Here is a 12,812-nt window from a genome sequence, read left to right as displayed (position 1 = left end):
AGTAGGTATAACAACTGGTAGCAGAAGATAGTGTCAGTGAAAAGAACATCGAACTGTATTGAAACAGAACAGAGAGAATGGTTGAAAGGTTCTATGGAGCTGCTTTAACACTGGTGCAAGGAGAACGGGAAGAGTGAGGTGCTCTATAAGAGCGGGCCAGGGAATGCTCCATCCAATTGTGTAGAGGCAGTGGAAATGGGTAGCTGCGATGGTCAATGCCAGGGTCACACCAGGGTTCAATGCCAGTGAATGTATTTTCAAATCCCACCAAATTCACTACTATCAATATGCTGAGGGTAACCATTGGATCAACCATACACAAATAGTGGCTACAAGTGTAGATCAGAGGCTGAAATTCTTGTGGCACCAATGCATCTCTTGACACCCAAAATCCTGTCCACTATCTACAAGTCAGGAGTGTGATGGAATACTTCCACTTGTCTCGAAGAGTGCAGCTCCACCAGCACTCAAGAAACTGGACACCATCCAAGACAAAGCAGCATACTTGATTGGCACCCCATCTACCATCTTAAACATTCACTCTCTCCACCACCAGCACAGTGGCAGCAGTGTGCACCATCTTCAAAATGCACTTCACCAACCTCCCGGGGTTCCTTCGACAGCATCTTCAAAGACAGTGACTACCTAGGAGAACAAGGGCATCAGATTGATGGGAACACCACTATTTGCAATTCTCTTCCAAGTCACACAACTTCCTGACTGGGAACTATATCACCATTTCTTCACTAGGTTAAAATCCTGGAATTTCTTCCCTAAAATCACTGGAGATGTAGTGTTACAATGATGTGACATGTACATGAATGATATCAATCTGTAATTTCACCAGCTGACTAAGTATATACTGAACTATTTGAAAAGGGTTTTTAACAGCAAGAAAAAGATGTTGACTTAAGATGGCAGCCACAAGAAACCTGATGTCTAGTATTACAAGTTAACCAGCTTCTGGAAAGTTCCAAGGTAAATTGCAATTCCAACATGCCTAAACACCTTCATGGAATTTCACATCTGTGCATGTTAAGAAATGGATACCCCATGTATTTACCCTGCTAGTTTCCCTGATGCTAAGGGGCAATTTAGCATAGCCAATCAACCTAACCCTTCGGATGTGTGGGAGAAAACTGGAGTATCCATAGGAAACCCACACAGACACGGGGAGAATGTGCAAACTCAACACAGACAGCCAAGAAAGATTTTTTTCCATCTCAGCATAATGACTCACATGTCTTAGGACATTAAATCATCTAATAGTCCTCGGTCATGAAACAAAATTAACTGTCAGGCAAATAAACCCCTTTTGAAATCACTATTGGGAAAGAGCAGTCATGTGACTGCAATAACCATTTTGAAAGCTTTTTGATACAGAAAAGAAGAAGGGACAGTCTGCAAAAGCTGCCAGTTAAGCAGTCAGGGGCCCCTTTCTTTCTCACCCCAGTTAAGGCCCTATCCTTCTAGTTTAAAAGATCTAGCACAGAGATAGTGAATTTCCTTTGAAAGGAACCTCAGGTGCAGGAATTATTGACTTTTTGGTAAAGACAGGTTACATTTTAAAAGTAAATTGTCTCCAGTGATTGCAATCACACAGGATTCAGCACAGCTCCTGAAACCTAAAGACAAAATTGAAAAAGTTTCCGCTGCAACCATGGTTACCAGTAAAGGACTCATAAACAGTGAACTCACAATTTTATTATCTCTTCAACATTGAACATTAATTTGGCTAAGAAAGTAACTATCTGCAGTATAACTTGTACATTTTGTATGCCTGTGTGTGCATATGTATGTTTACAAAAAGTTGAGATGTGTGGGACTATCTTTTAAAATATTTTGCTATCTTTACTTGGGTGAGTTTTTAACTCAATGAAAACTAACCCTTTTCCTTTAAACTGCAAATAAACCTGCCAGGCTTACATCTTTACAATCGGCACATAAAAGGTTAAACACAGACACTGAATGATAACTTCATTCTTCTAAATCCTTCAAAAAATCAGTTATGGTCATACTTGGGGTGATACAATAGGAGATTGATATTACACCCTCTCCTCACATGGCTGTAACAGTACTCACCACATAGACTGCTGACCGCTGTCTTCTTGGGAAATTTGGTAGGGACAGCAAATTCTATTTGCCAGGGATGCCTATATCCCAAGAATAAATGAATAAAAAAGCACCTTCCTGCATTTTTAGATGTTTGGGTACAAGCATAGAATCTTAGAGTTATGACAATATACCATGTCGAAGGAGGCATATCACCCGTTTTCTCCTTAGCTGCCAACAAGTACGGTGGTTAGCACTGCTGCCTCACAGCACCAGGGACATGGTTCAGTTCCCGGTTTGGGTCACTCTCTGCGTGGAGTTTGCACATTCTCCATGTGTCTGAGTGGATTTCCTCTGGGTGATCCAGTTTCCTCTCTCAGTCCAAACATGTGCAGGTTAGGTGGATTGGCCATGCTAAATTGCTCATTAGTGTTGGGGGGATTAGCAAGTAAATACATGGGGTTACAGGGATAGAGCCTGGATTGTTGTTGGTACAGTCTCGATGGGCTGAATGGTCTCTTTCTGCACTGTATGGATTCTATGAATGTAACAAATAGCTATCCAGTCTAAGCCCACATTCCTGCATTTGCTCCGTAGTCTTATCGGTTATGGCACTTCAATGTGCATCAGATACTTTCTAAATGTTATGAGAGTTTCAAACCCCCTGCACCCTTGCAGTGGACATTCCCCTCAAATCTTCTGTGTCGTAATCTAAATCTTTTCCCCTTGTTTATGAAACCCTCAACCATGGGGAATAGGGGCTTGCTGTCACTCTATCCCGACCCCATGTAATTTCATACAATTCAGTTAGGTCTCTCCTCTGTCATGCTGAGCAGATTTGCGAGTATTACAAATTGATAAAAACTACTTTCTTTTAAATATGGATATTGTCAGAGTTGTGAAATGGTTGCCACAGATCGTCTGACGTTTGAAACCACAAGCTGGCCAAGCATCTGGAAAGTCCCCAAAATGAATGACAATGATAACATCTTTGTGGGATGTCGCACCTGCCATTGTCAGGACTCACCCCAAAGCTCCAAGGACAATAAATAAACTGCAATGCAGAAACCTGACTATAATCACAGAATCACAGAACCCTACAGTGCAGAAAGAGACCCCCGGCCCACTGAGTCCACACCGAACACAATCCCACCCAGGCCCTATCCCCATATCCTCACATATTATACCCACTAATCCCTCTAATTTACGCATCCCTGGACACTAAGGGGCAATTTCTTAGCATGGCCAATCAACCTAACCCACACACCTCTGGACTGTGGGAGGAAACTGGAGTACCCAGAGGAAACCCACGCAGACACGAGGAGAATGTGCAAGCTCCTTTTTTTAAAGATTCACATTTATCGAATCACAGAACCCCACAGTAACAGTAATATAACATCCGGCCTTTTTCCAACCCCCAAGGTTTAAAGTTTAAGCTCTCCTCCAAACCTATTTCCAAAAGATCCTACACTTGCCTGGAAAAGCAAGCTGGTTCTCTGGTTACAAATATTATCAAGGCTGTCTTTCTCAACTTGCTGCACATGTTGTATTCCAAAGAGGATATCACAAAATCTTGTCTTCAGCTACCAGAGTGAAAGAACTGTTCTCACTACACTCTGATAGTCATGTGAAATGTTCATTATTCTGTTTGGTTTTAATATTCGTTGAAGTGAAACTAATTTATCTTACTGTATTCTTTCTTGTGTGTATGGTGTTAGTGTGTGTGCATTCTGTCTGATTGCAAGTGTCTGTGTAAATAAAAATCCAAGAAAGTCTGCTGCTAGTGAACAAGGGTTTGGGGAACGCATCTCAGCCTTATGAAAATAAAACCATTCTGATTTCGAACAGCAAGCTAGAAGAAGTAGAGGCTTCAGTCTGTCTTTCTCCCTTATCTATAACACCTCAGCTCTGTTCCAAAGAAAACAACTCTAGCTGATCCAATCATTCCCCTGAACTGGAATTCGTCAGCGCAGACAAATCCTTGGAAATGTTTGATGTACTCTCTCTGATGCAAACACACCTTTCCAATAGTGCGATGACCTGAATTACATGCAGCACTCCAACTGAATAAAACCAGTGTTTTATACAGTCACAGAATACCCTTCTTGCTTTTAGTTTTAACCCTGGCAAATAGGGGCAAGTATCACCACCTTATCCGCCTGTCCAGTCATCTTCAACAACCTGTGTGGACAGACACTCCAAGGAACATCGCTCTGTTCCTTTACATTTCTCAGTATCCTACCACATGAATTGTGTATTCCCTTACTTGGTTAGCCTTTCCCAGATGCATTACCCGATCTGCAAGTAATATTTAAGTACATCTTTAACATCAATAAAATTTTTCTTTAACCAAGTCCACATATGAAGTGCTCAGTATGAGGGTGAAGTGGACATTTTTTCACTTTATCCTGAAGTTTGACATGATTTATACAGGGTGTGAGGTGTAACCCAAGATCCTGATTCCGGGCTTTGCACTGCCAACTTACAGCCTCGTAAATGAAAAGATTTTGGGCAGAATTTTCCCATCCTGTCTGCCATGGGAATCGTGGGGTTCAGGGGGAGGGGGGGAACCGTGCAAAGGTCTGTAGAACGGGAATTTCTGGCATTGGGACAAGCGCAGCTGGACAAGCCTGCCCTTTTTGAGATGTTTAGTTATAAAATCATGATCCAATTATATAAATTCAACAGAAAATAATTAAATAATGTGCATTGCTGGGTACGTTAGCTCAGTGATCACCTCATAGTTAACCACTTCACTGACATCAGATTGTACCTCAAAGCAAAGTTCTGTTGATGCTGGAAATTTTGGATAAATATGAAAAATACTTCCACTCTCAGTCTTTAAGCATTCATCATGTTTCTCTCTCCACAGATGCTGCCAGACCTGCTAATTATTTCGGGTTGTACAAAGTCCAGTCAGTGAATTCCACCTAAGAAGATGTCAATTTGAGCAAACATTTCCTTTGTGTTTGCACTAAGGATATACTGAGGGAGAATTTAGCATGGCCAAAGGCTGTTAATAAACAAACCCATTCCAACTGTGTGTGCGGCTTTCGATTGGAAGTAAGCTATGCGTGCACATGGGGGGTCTCACTGAGAGGTTTGGATCCTTGTGTGGCTGAGCATGAACTGTTTATAGTTATCACATAACTATGTACGTCTCCAATGTAGAGCCCTTTCTAAAGTTTTTTTAAGTTTATTTATTAGTGTCACAAGTAGGCTTACATTAACATTGCAATGAAGTTACTGTGAAAATCCTCAAGTAGCCACATTCGGCTGCCTGTTTGGGTACACTGAGGGAGATTTAGCATAGTCAATGCACCTAACCAGTGTGTCTTTTGGACAGTGGGAGGAAACTAGAGCACCCAGAGGAAACCCGTGCAGACATGGGGAGAATGTGCAGAATGTGGGAATTGAACCCAGGCCCCTGGTGCTGTGAGGGAGCAATGCTAACCACTGTGCCACCAGATATGAAGCACTGTCCTTGTGTTGGCTCCTTTTGGACTATTACTGTGCTCATTCCACTATCATATGACTCTCTACATCATAATGTGAGTGGTACTGTTTCTCCAGGTCCACGTTAACCTCTGCTGAGCCAAATATTCTTATACTACTGGATCTTCTTTCCTAACAGCACATCACAGAGACTGCAGCGGGTCAATAAGGTGGCTCACCACCGCCTCTCAAGGACAATTAGAGATGGACAACAAATGCTGGCTTTGCCAGCAACGCCCACATCCCATGAAAAAAAAATTAATAAGAGCCATTAACCTAGTGGAGCAAAATATTTGCATGTAGAGGGTGTGAAACTGAACTTTGGACTTAAACTTCCTCATTGATTTTCTTGAGATTAGCTCTATTGTACTCAAATAACCAGATAGTCTTTTCTTCCACACGCAGGTCACTCTTTTTCGTAAAGGGACCAGATGAATCTGACCCGGAGGGGCCAATTTTCCTGTCTCCATAACTCCATGTGCACCAGTTCCCAGGCATTCGGGACACAAAGAAAGGACGGAGGCTGAGAATTGGTATTAATGGAGTCTGTGCTGCTTAGCTTAAGCTGGGTGGATGAGGGGAGGAAGAAAGTTGGCTGAATTTTTCTACATTCATCCAGAGTAGCTATATATCACACTCAAATAAATTTTTAATTCAGTTCCAAAGGAGTTCCCTATATTCCACCAGGAAATTCATCTTGAACAATGGTTCTGAAAGGGTTTTACATTTATTCTGATATTGATTATATTAGCCAAAAAATGACACGCACTTGCGTTTACTAGTGATAGATAAACACATTAAAGTATCTAACATTAAGAATGAAGAATGTTATTATCTCTCACAGAGGTATTTGTGATTTATCATTGCATACCATTTGAGTTTATCATACTTTGGACAATTATTTATAGAACTGTATGTAATCTCATTCAATTGTGCACAGGCAGGAGTTCCCAGATGCCTTTTTTAGTTGCCAGTCCTGTTTAGATGAACTTCCCTTTAAAGCAAGCTAACATGATATGCAAATTCAAGGCTAACATCAGTGTTAAATTTTGAGAAGTTCAATTGTCTCAAAACATGGAACTACCATCCCTACTACTTCCCTTTTTTCTTTTAATGCTTGTTTTTATGAATCAAATGAAATCAAATCAGCTTGATTGAAATGTATATGACAAAAGGAAACACCGTACAATGGGCCAATCCAATGAATCAAATCAAATAGGTTAATATGTGAGAGATGTGGGTGGATTTTCACCAGTGAAATTTTGGGCAAGTGATTGGCAGGGCCTTGCTGCTGCTCAAAGTCTTCTGTCTGAGGCCTAAGATATTTTAATGGCTGGGCCGCTATTAAATTTCATTGAGTTGCCCATGTTTCTGGGGTGACAAGTAGCCCATTGTATCGTAGCATGGAATATCCGGCAGGTCCGGAGTTCCACACCACATGGACTGCAGCTGTTCAAGAAGGCAGCTCATCACCACTTTCTCAAGAGAAATTAGAGGTGGGCAATAAATGCAGGCCTAGCCAGTAATGCCCACATCCTGTGAAAGAATCAAAACAATCCATATATGGTGACTTCAGTTACAGATTGATCACTGATTAGTGGAAGTGTTGGGCTACAGTCCCATGAGAATGGGACATGTTGCACTCTGTCTGCTCTCTCACCATCTCTGAACCAATAGCTTTCACGATGTCATGACAGCTGTTGAGATGCTGCAATGTACAGTGAACTTGTCTCAGACCTGAGCTCTCGGACTCACTGACCAAAACTACCCAGAGCATTCTCATCTGAGCATCAGCAGCTTTCTACCAGCCAGATGGAGGCCATTGGAGGAGCAAATCATAAGAGCACAAGAATAATCAAAAAAAGAGTATGAGAATAACACGCTTGAAAATATCGCTTGATGGCATCAGGTAAACCATTGAACTATCTTACAGTTATAGACTGTACTTTATTTGATTTATTATTGCCGCATGTATTAGTATGTAGTGAAAAGTTTCTTGCATGTTATACAGACATACTTTATCAGCTGTGCAATTCTGTAGATCCATTAGTCTGCAATTTCAGCTGTCATGTATATCAATGCTGGAAACACTTTATCAGAAGGTAGAAGAATTGTTCCAAGGCTGGTAAGATCAGCTGAAGAATTGGTTAATGAATTCTTGCTAAGGAGCTCTCACCGCAGATTGATGCAGTCTCTTACTAGCTTCAGCTCCATTCCCGCTGCTGTCAGAAATTTCCTCATGAAATAGAGGAAGGCATTTTTGATGCGCAGCCCGTTTTGCACAGTCCAATTGAATGTAGCACACGGCCACACTTTGAGGGCCATCTCTGTTGCCTGTATTGTAGAAAGCCCCCATCCAGCTGCCAGGCAATAGTTCATTGTTTCTCATTGTTGGCTCCCATGGCTCAGATGCTATGACTATTCACCCAGCTTTCATCGAGGTGCCATGAGCCAATTGCTTTTGTCCTCAAGCAACCAACCTCTGACTTCCTGCCTTGGGTCAGAGGATGGGAGGATGGTGATCTGCTCCAGTATCAAGCTCTGGTATTAATACAACTGTGGGTATGCCGGCGTTGGACTAAAACCTGGTGTTGTCAGACTTTTTACTATTAATACAACTGTCAGAAGACAGGATTCAACATCTATGATTTGCTGAAAGTGAACATTCGCAGAGCAAGAGTCTTCTCTGAACACTGAGGTGATTGGTTCATTGAGAGGTGCCCTGATGAATACAGGCTGCAGTCAGTCACAGCCAGATCAGAGATTAAAATCTAAAAAAAAGCTCAAATATGATCCCAGCTCCTCTGCCACAGCACCCAGTTCTGGGTTTAAGGGAGACAGGTTAAGAGACAATTGTAGCCTGCTCTCTGGGGGCAGGATGGCAGCTTTAGATTTAATCTGCTTTGACAGTGGATAATAAGTTCCCTAGCAAGGCGAATGTAGCTTTTTAATGAAGCTCTATTTGTGGCTTAGGAGAACTTGACAGCCCAAACTCCCACAGTACAAATACTCACGATTGAAATACCCTAATCCTTGATTGGGTGAAGGGGGAGGATTGAACCTTCCTGCCCCAGAATCTTCCACCCAGCATTAATCAAGGTGACTTTGGGATGGGAAACCTGCCATTGAGAAAAGAGGCAGGCAATGGGGGCAATAACTTTTCCACCTAAAACTCCATGCCTGCTCTCTGGAGATGAACATCCTCCTTATACACAGACTGGGAATAAGTCTTTCTGAGTTTAGGAATCTAGGGATGGGGAGAAGATGCCAGTGAGCAGACCTCCACATCTGTGATCTTCTCAGAACTTTAACTGAAGCTCTCAAGTTTTTTGAAAGTGTTGTTGCTTTTCTTCCACATCTAAACTCCGACTTGCTGCTTCACGTCCCTTTAAATTCTGCTTCCAAACTCTAGTTGCAGTCCTACTGGGTAGCTCCAGCACTGTGTACCACTTCCACACTTTAAGACGGAAGTGACCTAGCAATCCGATTAGTGTAATAGGTCTTTGATTTGAATACATTACTGAGGCTCTTGGGGTTGGCCACCTTGCCAAGGAGCCCAACGAGATGGATGCCGTGGAATTTATTCAACGTACAGCTCCACCTGATCAGCTTTGTCATGAGGCACTGGAGTTCAAAGAAGTTCAAACTCTTCCCTAATGCTTAGTACCATTGAATGCTGCTGTAACCATAGTTACCTGTGCCTGGTAACTGTTCAATTTCATAGCAATTTTTTTTATCCACTTTGCCAGAGTTAAAAAAAGGATTAAAAAAAAAACTGCATAATCAGAAAAGAAATGTGCTTTACAATTATCAAAATGACACAAAACTATAAAATATATGTTGCTTAAGAATGTCGTAATATCGGATATGATGCTTGTTCTATTTCTGAAAACGATTCATGTAATGGATTCAATTTTACAGCCTACATTACAAACAATTAGCAATCAAACTACAGAATAATGTATCAAATGGCTATCAAAAAGGTCCAGGAGTCGGGGGTAACAGAACACCAGTCTCCCTACCAGGCTTCGGTTCTGCCCCATCCTGTCACACGATCCTTAAACCGCTCGGGGCAATTTTGTCCAGTTTCTCTGCTCTGTTGAGTATCTAAAATGGAGAAAGAGGGGATTATATCCAAGAAACAAGGGGATGTTTGATTGTAGTAAATACAGCTCCTTATCGTGGTCTCAGGGCTGCGTTGATGCTGTGGTCAGGACATGTCTCACATTTAGGTACATGTTGCATAAAAGCAGCTTGTTCTTCCACTTTCTGTCCATTCCTATTGGCAAAGGTTCTGAAGTCTTTCCCTCTCACACTGGTTTTGGGGAAGATGAATTAATGTTAGAGGAATGTTGAAGGAAGGATGACTCCTGCTTCCAACCAATTGTGCATTTGGGCATTTCCCTTGTCACCTTTCCTTCACTCCTGTCCTGAGGTGTGGTTCCTCGTCATCCCTCAGTATTTTGTCCCATCTTCATCCTACACAATATCAGAGGGTTATTTGAGTGTGGAAGCATCACAACCAAACCTGAACCTGCTCTTACTTTCTGACAGGATTGTTGGATTGTGAAGAAGAGGTGAAATGACAGCAGATTTTTCTCCTATTTGGCTGAGAAATGCTGAGATCAATCATAGCGCCCCTGCAGCCATCCTGCCTGAGTTTGGCTTGGACTTTCCTGCACTGTATGGCTTAATAACACAGTACACAGTATGTTTACCCACAAGCCATATTTCAACAATGCCAAATGAACTGATTCATCCAGCTTCCCTCAGGCTGGATCCACACCTTAAGTGATATTTATAGAGGTGTGACACATGATGAGTTGCATACTTTAGTGCATTCCAACAAAACCTCAAGTGGGTGGGTGAGGCTCCATTCTCCTTCCAATGTAAATTCACAAGAGGAGTTTGCTGTTAGTGATGTGCAAAAATCTGTGCTTTCTAAATGTTCTTGTACCTGCATTGCAAATTCTTAAAGCTATAGATCCTTCTATACGAGTGACCCAGCTTTTCCTTCATTGCTTTGTGTGTTTTGGACTCGTTCCAATCCTGGTAAATTTCTTGTTCCATAGAAGTGATTCAATAAACCATTACATTGCCTATTCTATTTAGTAAATTTTTGTAGCAGCAATCCTGGATTGTGAACAAAGAATTAGCCCAACTCCTGTCACCTTTAGCTTAGGATTTATTGCAGTACATTGTGTTATAATGCAATGTCTTTGTATTAAATATATTGAATGGGGTGGATAATCAACTTTCCACCAGTCTCTCTTTGTTAAGTAAAGCTCCTGTGAAGTTCTTGAGATATTTTACGACATTAGGAGTGATATATATTGAAGTTGTTACTATGCAGCCTGTAGCAGCAGGAATTGCTCCCCAGTAGATCAAGCTGTATAACTGGCTGGCAAAGTCACCACTTTGAATAACTTTTCACCACAGTCTCCTTCCAGGCTATTAACATCACTCACATGTCTGGTCTGAAGTACATCAAGCAGGTAACTAGTGACCCCCTTTCTAGGGCAAATGAATACATTACCTTCTCGATAGTGCTAACACTAGAATGAGAACACTCGGGAACAAGCACCAAGTATTCTGCTTCACCTGTGTCAAGAATGTAATAGACTACATTTGTGTAGCTGTCTGAGCCTCAAAAGATGAGCCAGCAGCGTTTGTGAACAGGAACATCTGTGCCTACAGATGTGTGACAGCTGGAAAAATGTTCTTCTCTGTAGTTCTTTATCTTCAAGATGTAATTTTAGCCATGGGCTCACTCTACTGGCTCCTTCTCCCTTCTCCAATCAGAAATCCTCATTAATTTCAAAATAATATCATGTGCAACAAATGATTAATTTGAATAAAATGAACAATTTGAAAAGTACTGTAAAGCCGTGACAGCCATCCCAAATCCATCAAGGCATGAATGGTTTGCCCTATTAGGATCATCATTAGGAGACATCTTAAGCCTCACAGTATCAGCGGTCACTATGGGTCATTAGAATCTAAAATGGAATTATTGGCCACAGATGCAGAGGCTCATAATGCTTTCTGAGCAGGCATCAAGTGATCTATCATTCATTAGAAAATTGTATTGGTATGGTTAAGAGATTTAAATAAGTTGTGGTAGCTGGCTGGATAGTAAGCATTCCTATTAATTATTCAGCTGCTATAATAATATAACTTCAAATTTATAGACCAAATCATTCTTGTTGCATCTAAAAAGTCTCAAGTGTGGCAATGTGAATCTATTTAACTATGCCTCGAGACAGGGCATGTCAGAAGAGTTAACAGGCTTTTCCAGTCTATAGCAACTAAAAGTTAGGTGGATTGGCCATGCTAAATTGCCTTGTGCGTGTGTAGGTTAGGTGGATTAGCCATGGCAAATGCGTAGAGTTACAGAGGTAGGGCGGTGGGATGCTCTTTCGGAGAGTTAGTACAACTTGATGGGCTGAATGGTCTCTTTCTGCACTGTCAGGATTCTATGGTTCTAAAGCAAACTACTTGTTGGTTATTTGTTTGATGTATTTGTGAACAACTGATTGTGTGAACAGCCATGACTTTGTTGAATCATGACTCTCCACTAAATCAGAAGTGGATTCAAGTTCCCCACTCCAGAGAACTGAATACAATTCTTACACTCCAGTGCAATACTGAGGGAGTGATACATTTTTGGAGGTGCCATCCCTTAGATGAGACTTTAAACCAATGATTTGTCTGCTCCTAAAGGTGGATGTAAAACATCCCATAATATTACCTTGAAAAAGGTAATATTATGCTGTCCTGACCAAAATTTATCCTTCAATCAATCTTATAAAAATCAGATTGTCTGGTCAATATAACATTGCTATTTTGTGCCTTTTTGTTCTCTATACACTGGCTGTCATGTTGTCCTATAATAGCTGATGACTCCAGTTTTCATATATTTCACTGGATGTTGGAAGTCCTTAGGTTATGAAAGGTGCCACCTAAATGTAAGTCTTTCTTTCCTTGATGTTAAGCTTGTCTCCTGATGCAGGAACCAGTGGTACAAAACCCGAGAGTGGCTGTTGCTGTTAATTGACACTATCACAGTGGCACAGTGGTTAGCACTGCTGCCTCATAGCACTAGGGACCCGGGTTTGATTCCTGGTTTGGATCACAGTCTGTGTGGAGTCTGCATCTTCTTCCTGCATTTGCGTGGGTTTCTTCCGGGCGCTCCGGTTTCTTCGCACAGTCTGAAAGGCATGTTGGTTAGGTGCATTGGACATGCTAAAATTCTCCCTCGTTGT

At 41.6% G+C, this 12,812-nt stretch overlaps 1 protein-coding gene across 1 annotated transcript in view; it reads right to left on the bottom strand.

Moving 5' to 3' along the window:
* dipk2b (divergent protein kinase domain 2B) overlaps nucleotides 1–12,812 on the bottom strand; it is a 107,200-nt gene that overhangs the window by 51,677 nt on the left and 42,711 nt on the right. The window contains exon 2 of the mRNA XM_080203268.1: nucleotides 9,570–9,654. The gene's annotated coding sequence lies outside the window, so the exon portion shown is untranslated. The remainder of the gene's footprint in view (nucleotides 1–9,569; nucleotides 9,655–12,812) is intronic.

This window comes from Carcharhinus amblyrhynchos, chromosome 15 (genome assembly GCF_965287045.1).
Source record: "Carcharhinus amblyrhynchos chromosome 15, sCarAmb.v2.hapA, whole genome shotgun sequence".
Classification (NCBI taxonomy): Eukaryota; Metazoa; Chordata; class Chondrichthyes; order Carcharhiniformes; family Carcharhinidae; genus Carcharhinus; species Carcharhinus amblyrhynchos.
The sequence above is the reverse complement of the archived record's forward strand: the minus strand, read 5'-3'. Positions and strand labels throughout refer to the sequence as shown.